Source organism: Hibiscus syriacus, unplaced genomic scaffold (genome assembly GCF_006381635.1).
Source record: "Hibiscus syriacus cultivar Baekdansim isolate YM2019G1 unplaced genomic scaffold, ASM638163v2 tig00112928_pilon, whole genome shotgun sequence".
NCBI lineage: Eukaryota > Viridiplantae > Streptophyta > Magnoliopsida > Malvales > Malvaceae > Hibiscus > Hibiscus syriacus.
In genome coordinates this window covers 25,079-33,371 of record NW_024063422.1, presented here as the reverse complement: position 1 = coordinate 33,371, position 8,293 = coordinate 25,079, and the positions used below count along the sequence as shown (strand labels likewise).

The 8,293-nt window shown below is 35.9% G+C and overlaps 1 pseudogene; it reads right to left on the bottom strand.

Moving 5' to 3' along the window:
- Nucleotides 1-791: 791 nt before the first annotated feature.
- LOC120184742 lies at nt 792-5,131 on the bottom strand (annotated as a pseudogene).
- Between the last annotated feature and the right edge of the window lie 3,162 nt (nt 5,132-8,293).

Below are 8,293 nucleotides of genomic sequence, written 5' to 3'. Positions count from 1 at the left end.
CACGTAATAACCGAACTGACCACTTTTTTATCTCTTTCCCCGATTCTCGTTATTGTTGTCATCACAATTAGGGATGGGTGGGTAAGGGTCAGATTCGGTAATTTTTTATCGATCAGATCCGATCTAAAAATATACAATCTATATTTAAAATCCGATCCAAAATATATACCCTCCACCCAAAATTCAACCCAAGTTTAGGGTGATTTCGTTCAACTCAAATCTAACATGATCGGAAATAAATATATTTATACAAAATATTATGTTTATTCAATAAAAAAATGTATAGAGTATTATTATTACAATTATCTCTAAATATATAACATAAATTTACATTATTTTTCAAGTCAATTTTTTTTTTTACACTAAACCCAAACTCAACCCAACTCAAACATATCCTCTAAAAAACTCCAACTCAACCGGACCTAAACTCATTTTTTTTTCAAAAAAGTTCAACCCAATTAAGTCAAGTCACGTTAAAACCCGTCACATTCAAGTCTCATACCCATTCCTAATCAAAGTATTCTAGCTTCATTAAGTTCAACACAATTAGTTCTACTCGATCGATGGTCTAATCATTATAGGATAAACTACATATTTAATTATTATCATAATTTCATTTTGATCACATAATTATTTTTCTTTTTAAAATCATACATAAAATTACGTTTTGATTTTTATTTTGATTCTTATCAAAATATAAGAAGACATTCTACAAATATAGTCTATAGAATTGCTAATTATAGGGTACAGCTAAATATGTGTTTAGATATTCGAGTACGGAAGAGATTCTACAATCAGTGTCATCATTAACCAAGACCTTGCATTTTGCATGCAGATATGGAGTTCAAAACCCAAGAATTGCTTACTGCTTTGGCTCCTGTTGAATTCGCCAGAGCTTCCGCATCCGATCGCCTGCGGCTTAAAACCATATGCTTCTTGGGATCGCACTTATCAGGCATTTCGACACTGTAAGTTATGAAGGTTGAAGATATAGGGCAACCCGATAACAGGGCTCCCGGATCACCAGAAATGGGTTTTCTAAGCAAAATGATACCTCCAGCAGCTATCACAACATCTTGTAGGTATCCCTTGTACGAAGGCTCGAAATCCCCCATTATATAAAACTTGCGCGTTAAAAATCTTTGGTTGCTGCAAATATTAATGTTGTCAACATCAAATAAACAGTTAAGTTCAGTATGAATATGTTGCATACACATGAAAGCATCATTTTTAGCATTCTTCGAAGAATGCATGCCCTGCATCTAGTGTAGAGATGGCCACATGTCATGTTTGGTCGAGATTTTTGTCAACTCGATCTAACCAGCGAAGCATACACCCTCCATTTGAACCCGACTCAAGAGTACATTCCCTTCACCCAAACTCAATCAAATCCAAAATTTTGAGGTAGAAACTCACTTATAACCCAATAAAATATATAAAAATCATTTTTATTCAGTAAAATAGAGACCTAATTAAAGAGAAAAAACTACAAGATGTGATATTAGAATAATTATCCCTAAATTTATATAAGAAAATTATATCATTACCCCGAGTCAAGTTAGGTCAAGATTTTTCACGCAAACATGAACCCAATCCAACCCTTTATAAAATTATGACCTAACCCAAGTCAAAGCCGAATCTTAAAAAATATCAATCCTATAGAATCAAGTCGGGTTAGAATCAATCAATTCCAAGTTAAATTGTCATCCCAACCTACATCTTATCTTTTAGAAATAGTCAATATTACATAAAATTTAGGTTTTTGGTAGATGACACTGAAAAGTTACCGGTAAACAAAAGGTCGGAAGAAACATGGCCAATGAAGAATGAAAATAATTATTTATAACAGATCATGAGCATTTGAAAAGCCGAGATCAAGAGGAACCAACCTTGTTATGGAGTCTCAGCCTTCCGAGTCGTGGACCATCCCTGATTTCATGAACGTCGATGCTAATTTCATATGGTAACTCGTCAACAGGTTTCATGGTTTTTATGCAAGCTTTGTCCCCTTCACAAATAGAAGTTCAAAACGCAAGCTGTGATTATTATAGGCATATGCATTTCTGCAAACTATAGCAAATAATTACAGAATATGCAGTAGGCACAGTCTTATAAAAGAGTTAAAACTATAATGCAGTTTTTGCCGTTAAAAGGTACACTGACAATTAATATTCAGGATCCACTTCCCCTCCAAGATACCCATTAAAAATTTAAGGGTTCTTTTGCATGCTCCATTTTCATCCGTGGAGGCAATGACATGGGTGACATTTGAATCCCATCTTTTCAACACTGTAACACCAGCTAACCTTTTAAATTCAGATATGATTTCCTGTAGTTTAACAGATTTAGAGTAAATGTTAAGGCCTTTCTCTGAATGGAGGGGAAAAAAAAGCATAAGCACAATAGGCTGTTGTTAGTCAGAAACCCATACCTTTTCTTCAACTGTAAGAGCCGAGCAGCATAGAACCAATTTGTTTTGAGATTCACAAGGGCTCCATTTCTTCTGCACACGGACGTCTTTGTTTGTAGGAATTTCATTATGGTGAATTGGCAAATGTCTGGAAATGAATCAAGAACTTGATGAAAATTTCATGAGCATGAAATGGTGAAGTGTCAGGAAACTAGAATGAGCTGAGTGAATGTTTTGCATACCCTCTTAAAAAACTTCTTTTTCTACTTCCTTGAGATTCTGACTTCTCATTAGGCAACTTAGAAGAGGGATGAAGAGGGCATAACATAACGAAGTTATCCTATTGGGATCCAAAATAAATACATTGTCTTAACTTTTCAAAATGAAAAATCATAGCAAACACAGAAAGCTGCTCAATCTGTATCATACTTACAGTATCCCACCGGCACTGTGAGACTAATTTTGCACTGGGAACATGGAAACTCTTGCGGCAATTCTTTTCATAACAGCCCAATGCTGCACCTTGGAGTCCACAACAGGAGCATTTTATTTTTTGACTTCTAGAGAGTTCAGCTTCAAGGTTGATTGCCTTGTCATTTTCAAAATAAACATTAGGGGCCCTGCAAAATAATTTCACGTTATATTATACTAACAATGCAGAAGCTACAAGTTCAAAGAGTCTAAATCAAGTGAGTTCAATTGATTAAAAAAGCTTTTACCATTCAGTGCAGTTCTTGTGTAAATGTATAACCTTAGAGCCACCATTGTAACCCTGAGGAACAGGCCTTCCTTCGTAGTAATGAACCATCTCTCGTGTAGCCTGCAATTTTATTTAGCAAATAAGATTCAGCAATTTGACAGAAAAGATGAGTTACTTTGATTACATCAAAGAAAAATCTAACCTCAGAGTCTTCCATAGAGAGACAGAAAGCACAGTGTTTTTTTTTCAATGGTCTCACTTTTATCCAAGGCTGCTCCATTTGCTAAAGGCGATTTCTTTACTGTTGAACCGTCTGCAATTTCAACAGTGGTACTCCCATGAGCCTTTTCACTTGGTCTCTCAGGAGAGACATCACTATTTCCTTGCTGCTGCCGTTGGTCTACAGCCAACCCGCCTTTTGTGTCACCACTAAAAGAAACTTTAATCTTTTTCTTACAATTTGCGATTTTTTCACTTTTCAAATTTGTAGCCGACTTTACTTCCCTAGCACGTTTAATCAATCCTTTACTGACCTGTTTGGCACCACTGTCATGAGCTAAGGGAATGGGAAGTAAGGACTTCTGTTGAATCATATTTTCATCTGCCGGACTCTGGATGGTTGATACTTCTTTAGGGATATCAACCTTACTTGGTTTTTGTTTCTTTGACTTTGAAGAAGATTTCTTTTGGCACTGAGCAGGCAATTGTATATCACCCTGTTTAGGAGTTTCAGCCTTTTCATGGTGATCCAAACCAGCCACATTACACGTTTTCCTAGTTTTAGCTAAATACGAACAACTTCTACTACAGTCAGATGCTTGTTTTTTGTCAAAATCTTCAGATCCTCTTCCCAGATTGACTTGAACTCCAGAAATATGATTGCTAGTCCTATCAACCATCTTCTTTTGGGCAGTCTTTCTCTGCTTAGCACCCAACTCCTTCGATTTACAACACCCAATCTTATGACTAGGACTCTTGGTTCTGGAAGATGTTAAATTAGGCAGCACCTCATCTGAAGTGTTATGTCTTGTTATCATGCATGTACCATTATTAAAGGGACCAACTATATTTGCACCTTGTAATGCTGGTTCTTCAGTGTCCTTGACCTTCATTTGTTTGAAATAATAGTAAATCAGAATGATCACAACTTCTGAAAAGAAATCCCTGAAAAGAAGAAACAAGAAAGAGCTTTAGGCGCAGTTTTTTAAATGAGATTACTTTTACCTGCATTTTAACAGGACTTGGAAGTTCTGAAGAACAAGGTCTCTGCGTCCATTCAAACATATCACTATCGAAAAGATTCACATGGTCGGGGTTTCCATGCACCTCCTCCTCCTACATGATTTTATGAAGACATAAGTAAAAGGTTTCAGGCCAATACAAGTTCATGCATGTTGCAGAGTTCAGTTGTCATCAAAAGGAAGATTCATATGTTATTATTTACACACTTAGCTGGCAATGCCAACGAAGTGATCACTTACATCATCGTCAGAATCCTTCATATCACTGAAGGAAGGGAGTTCAGGTGGCGTCGAGTACACACATTGATCCCCATCAGTGAGCTGGCTCGGCCTCTCTACATCCTCTTCCCTCAACCAGGAAAAAGGTGAAAATATTTGCCCCCTGTTTTCTCCTAAATTGCAGATCTCCTTTGGACTATCCAAACTCGTTTTACGTTCATCCTCAGTAGTCTCAACCAACCCATTTCCATTTTTCAGAGACCGCATGGGTGTCTCCAACAGGAGATGTTGTGGCACCTGAACCCTTTTTCTGGTTGGAAAAGAAGGCTTCAGAGGAATGGAATCGGAAATTTCTGTTGATTTAGTCACGCATGATCCTCCTCTTTGGTTTGCTTCCCGATTGTTCGCTCTTTCACTACAACCGGGAGACGGATTCTGGGTGACAAAAACATTGAAACCTGAAGCAACTCCCATGCTTTTATAGATGTTAACCAAGTTATCCATGCGAGGAGCTGGACGAACCTCTACAGCATAAATATTAAACATGTAAAGTACTTCCATTTGCTTCTCATTTCAGCAAATTCAATCAAACGATGAATATAAGCAAATGAGTAAAATGCAACACCAATTGAAAACAATGTTGCTTCATATAGTAGCAAAGAACAAAATATAAGAAACAAAACAAGTAACATCGATGGCCTCAATTGCCATTCAATCAAACAGATGGAAGGATTTTTTTTTCAATATAAGTTTGAACAAGGAGATTCTTCTGAAGCAGAACCAGTACATGATGAACAAAAACCATAGAGTTCTGAAGCTCCAACAACTTGTCAATCAAATCGTGTAAAAAGACATTCCAATTGACACTTATATTGTGTTATACAAGGAAATATTGCATAATGTCTTTTAACAGATGACAATGAGCCATCAACATTCCAGAAGTCAAAAAACTGCTTAGATGCTTCACAGTAGATGACAACGATGCAATAAGAAATTGAAGCCTTTTTATAAAAATAATACATGGGACCTTGTGGACCTACCATAAGGAAAGAAGCCAATTGGTAACAAACGAGTCTTCAAAATCAGCCGAAATGGTAACGATCAAGTAGAGAGGTATCGTACAAGACTGGTGGTCAAAAGATATGCTCAAAAAGAAGGTATCGATTTCAATAAAATATTTTCTCCTGTGTTGAAAACATTTTGATGTTTCGATATAACAAATTAAGTATAAATGAATTTTAAGATTTTACAAATGATTTTCTAAGTATATTCGATTTAATTACTCGAATATCAAATTATTACTCCAAGTCTTCAAGATCAATTTCAAACCTTACTAAATGTGTAAAATTGTGTTTTTATACTTAATATATTTTTGAAACAATTTTCACAAAGTATTTTGAACCAAAATCAAGCCTAAAATCAATTTTTCAGAGTGATGCACCGATGCACCAATCCATGCATCGATGCACCATGGAATAAATTGAACATCGAATGCATTTCATGCATCGATGTACATACTATGCATCGATGCACTCAGAGTTTTATGAAAACACCGAATGCATTTGATGCATTGATGCACCAGACATGCATCAATGCACTCAAGCTATTTTGAAACATCGAATACATTTTATGCATCGATGCACTCTTAGTGCACCGATGCACTAAGGGTCTAACGGTCAAAATATTTGAATTTTACACTTGATGCACCGATGCACCTTGGGTATGCATCGATGCACTGACGCTCCCAATTGATTTAATTAATTATTTTCACACTTAAACGGCTCTATTAACTCCACCAATCATCCTCAACGTTCAGAATCATTTGAAGGAGTATTTAAACATGCTTAGAAGCCATTGATTAATAACAATAAAACACAAGAAACAAGAATCAAGAGAGAATCAAAGAGAAAGCATCAAACCTCAAGTTTGAGTATTTCAAGCCTACTTTTCATTCAATATTCATTTTGCTTTCAAGAACACTACTTGTACTCAATTGTATTCATTTTTTAGTGTTCTTTTCTTTGTTCTAGAATTGTGCAAACAATCTACCTTGTGAGGATTTCTTTGTAAGTTTGCAAATTTGTAATATTCTCTTTAAGAAAGAGTGTTCTCAAGAATTGGGGTATATTCTTGAGGGAGTTGTAAGGTTATCTCTTTGGCCTCAAAAGAAACAACAAATTAGTGAATTTATTGGAAAATCCTTAGTATGGATAGCTAAGGTAGTGGACGTAGACTTTAGTTGAGAAAGTTAAACCACTCTAAATCGTTGTGCAAATCTTTTCAATTTTCAGCAAAAGCTTCCACCAAAATTTTTATTGCCAATTCACCCCCTCTTGGCCAATTTCATCGATCGATTAACTTAATAATTGGTATCAGAGCCTCACTCATTTGAAGGTTTAATCGCCTCTTGAGTCGATTTGGGAAGAGTTACATCGATTATCAAGTTATCAATGGCCTCTAGTTCAAATGTCGACTCTGGTCTCGATTCGATGCTCGTCAACAAGCCTCCTTTCTTCAATGGAGCTAACTATGCCTATTGGAAGAATATGATGATGTATTTCATTCAAGCAAGTGACATGGGAGCATGGAATATTGTAGAAAACGGATATATCAAGCCTCTCACTCATCCACGATTGTGGAGTGAATGAGAGACAAGAATATTCCAGCTCAACTCGAAAGCCATCCATATCATATTTTGTGCTCTTGGACCATATGAATATGGAAGAGTTTTATCTTGTACAACCGCCAAAGAAATATGGGATAAACTACAAGTCACTCATGAAGGCACCGGCGAGGTAAAAAAATCTAAAATTAGTCTTCTAACACGTAGCTATGAAAATTTTAGTATGAAACCAAATGAAGATATCAAAGCTATGATGGATAGATTCTCAACGATTGTCAATGGTCTCAAGTCATATGGAGAGATCATTCCAAATGAAAAGCTTGTGAGGAAGTTAGATTACTCACTTCCAAAATCGTGGCAATCCAAAAAGACGACAATCATCGAGGCTAAGAACCTAAAGTCCTTAACTCTTGAAGAGCTAATCGGTTCCCTTCTCACTCATGAAATTATGCTTGAAGATAAGGTGGACCTCGATAAGATTGACGAGACACCAAAGGAGAATGAGAAGAAGAAAAACATTGGAGTTGCTCTCAAATCCACAAAAGATGAGAGTGATTCAGATAAAAATCACGATGACGAGGAAATGACATTGTTTGCCAAACGATTCAAAAAATGATGAGACCTTACTGACGAAGAAAATTCAAACAAGATGAAGGCCTAAAAAATGAACCAAAATAGAAGGACCCTATCATTTGCTATGAATGCAAAAAGCCGGGGCATGTCAAATATGATTGCCCATAATTGAAGAGAAATGGTCAATCAAAGAATAAGCACAAGGCTCATGTGGCTACATGGAGCGATGAAGAATGTTCTGATGAAGAAGAAGAAGAAGTAGCAAACTTGTGTTTTATGACATTTGGGGAAGATTCTAAGGTAAACTCTAACTCATTTGAATTAGATGATTTATCTTATGACGAGTTATTAGAGGAATATAATGTATTGGCTTCGAATTATGAGAAATTGTTTTTAAAATATAAAAATGATGTTTCAAAAATGAAAATAAGCTCATATCCAAAACCAACAATGATTTTCAAAGTAAAATTAGTGATTTGCAAATCAAACTAACAGAGTTTGAAAAGAAAAATTTAGATTTGCAAAAT